Genomic DNA, 3,218 nt, shown 5'->3' on the forward strand with positions numbered 1-3,218 from the left:
TATATATATATATATATATATGTATATATATATATATATATATGTATACAACAATTGCATTAACATCTACATACATATATATATTCATATACACATATAAATATATATACATAATATTATTAAAATTAATATGTATGGAAATTTATATCAACACAACAATTTCAAGGTAATGCATATTGGTGAAATTAAAACTGAACTGAAAAAATTTTAGCTGTTAAAAAACAGTAACAAAAAGAAACGCCAAACCAAATTTATCTTTATTCTTTAGTTATCTAGGGTAGTCTTCAGTAATCTGTAATATATAACACGGAAGATGTTTGTGTATGTGTGACAGGCCATTTACTTGATCCCACTTAAAATCAATATTTTTCATCCGATGTCATTCATGCTTGGCACATACATCACTTACGTTCTACAGATGGTTCTACACACTTTAGATTATTCACTTATGGAGTAATATGAAGTAATAGGGCTTCTAGGGTCAGAAAAACCTCCATTTCTGTTGTACGGTGACTATTGTGGATGAAGGAGGGGAAGTAACTCTTTGCGAAGTAACATTCAGAAATTCATTGTCTCCTTTACATTAGTGCCCCTTGCTACACTTTTGTGGTTGACAATTGGTGGGTTGTACACTACAAGCTGCTCTGCAAAACATTTCATGCATGCATCAACATAGGATTCTGTAATTTTCTCAAATCCATACATTATGTATGCAAGTCCATTACCAAAGGATCAGACAGAGCCATTTTTCAAATAAAATCTACACAATCAACAGATTTTACAAATGGTGAAGTGAATCTTTCTGAAACTGGATGATGCATATCCACCAATGAAGCCACATGGAGAACCTTAGGATTCCCAATTCATGAACAATATCAATATCCTCCTATGATTTGTCTCAGCGTTCATAGGCAGCGAATTTACTTCACAGAAGACAACCTCATTCAAGAAGCACTCTCATAACCTTCTTTCACCTATACAAAGTCAACCCCATCGCAAAATCTACGCAGTTGGATCCAGCCATACACAAATGTGACACAATCAGACTTGTCTACACAGTTCACCTCTTGAACTCCAGATGCTACCATCTGCAGCTCTTACTTCATGTCATTAAGGGAGCAACCTTCTTCGATGACCTTTACACAGTGGATGACCACTTATGCAGCACTTTCAAAGATGCCTGCTCCAAACAGGGACTTTTGGATACAGATGATCAGGCCTTTCTGTATCATTCTCTGCACAAACTCCAACACCTTTTTGCAATAATGCTGGCTTTCTGCAACCTGACAGACACACCTTCACTTTGGAATAAATACAAAAACTCAATGTGCAATGACATTTTGCTGCAGACTTGCCAAATGATAGGTAACGTTGACACTCCCACTACCCCTGCCATTTACAACAGAAGGCTTCTCTTGGAAGACTTGGTTATGGCAATTGAAAGTCAACAATTGGATGCTTATTCGCTCAACACCCCAGACAGAAATGAAGACGCCTGTCCCAATGGCCTCATTCTCAGAGAAACATCCTACAACATCCACAAACTCAGACAATACATTGCAGACAATGAGCCCCTTCTGAATGCCAATCAAGCTGACGTATATAGTTTCCTCCTCATAAGCATTTACACACCTACTGGCAAAACCATCTTAGATGCACCCAGTGGAACTGGAAAAACATTCCTCCTGAATCTTCTTGTGCACTTGTGGCATAATGGTGACCTTGCTATTGCCTCCTCAGGGATAGCCTTGACTCTTCTTGACGGCAGATGAAGAACACACTCTACCTTCAAATTGCCTTTCAATGTAGCACATCAAGAAAACCCAACATGCCCCATAATGCATTCTTCGGACGAAGCAACAATTTTGAAAAATTGCAACCTTATTGTTTGGGATGAAGCAACTATGTCCCATAAATGTTCCCTAAAAGCACTTGGTACGACAATGAAAGACCTTAGATTGAACAACAACATCATTGGAGGTGTAACTCTACTTCTTGCAGGAGATTTTTGACAAACTCTGCCTATTATACCTAATGAACACCTATTGATGAACTTAATGTCTGATTTAAAAAATCCCTCTTTGGTCGCGTGTCCAACTGAAACAACACCAACATGAGATCACTCCTTAAAATCAGCAATGGACAAATTACGCTGACAAATGGACACATTGATACTACCACCGTTGGCCACACTGTCTCCAGCCCTGATGACTTATGTTCTGCCGTTAACCCAAATCTTATATTAAATCAGATTGGCTTTGTGACAAGGTTGTTCTTGCACCTACAAATGCAGCTGTCAACACTCTTAACTACGACTTACTCAGCCAGCTACCTTCTCAAGCACGTTACAAATAAGTTGACGCCATTACCAACCTTGCTCAGGTTACATATTTTTCAACAGAATTTCTCAACTGCTAAGATCTTCCAGGACTCTCTCCCCAAGAACTTCACTTAAAAGTCGGTTGCCCTCCTATGCAATCTAAACACACTCACACTATGCATGCAATGGAACTCTCCTTGTGGTCAAACAAATAATGGACCACATTATTGAAGCCCAAATTAACATGGGATACAGCAAAAATGACACCATTTTCATACCAAAACTTCTGCTAACCCCAACAGACTGCTCCTAACCTATGCAGAGACTTCAGTTCCCTCTCAAATTCAGCTTCACCATCTCAATTAACAAATCACAAGGTCAGTTGCTGAAAGTTGTCGGATGGGACATTCGAACATCGTACTTTTCACATGGACAGCTCTATGTCAGTTGTTAACTTCTTCATCTATACTCCAGGAGGCAAAACGAAAAATGTCCTCAACAAAGTAGCCCTACAGTAGTTATTCCTCTACTGCAATTGTCACTTCAATGCCAAACTGTAGCCGTTAGCAATCGGACTTCCTTGCAAGTATTTCATTGATATTTTGCTTCATTTTCCTGATTGCTGTTAACAATATATTACCTTCAATGACCCTTCTTACTTCACAAACGCTGTTCGCTCATGAGCATGCTCTGACATTAATTTTTCTACATGCCATTATTCTATTTGTGTGTTTGTTATAAATGTTTGTTTTTCTTTATCGTAGAAAAGGAGTAGGTAGTAACTCTATAAGATGTACCCGGTGCAAGCTATGGACACATAAGAGGTGCAGCAACATCAAAGGCAGGTTAACTAGCAAGTTAGTTTTTGTTTGTGGCAGATGTTCATGTGCAATAAAGA

The 3,218-nt window shown here is 38.4% G+C and overlaps 1 protein-coding gene across 1 annotated transcript in view; it reads left to right on the top strand.

The window, feature by feature from the left end:
• LOC106871622 (protein scribble homolog) overlaps positions 1–3,218 on the top strand; it is a 698,511-nt gene that overhangs the window by 265,700 nt on the left and 429,593 nt on the right. The gene's annotated exons all lie outside the window — the stretch shown is intronic.

This window comes from Octopus bimaculoides, chromosome 3, assembly GCF_001194135.2.
Source record: "Octopus bimaculoides isolate UCB-OBI-ISO-001 chromosome 3, ASM119413v2, whole genome shotgun sequence".
Classification (NCBI taxonomy): Eukaryota; Metazoa; Mollusca; class Cephalopoda; order Octopoda; family Octopodidae; genus Octopus; species Octopus bimaculoides.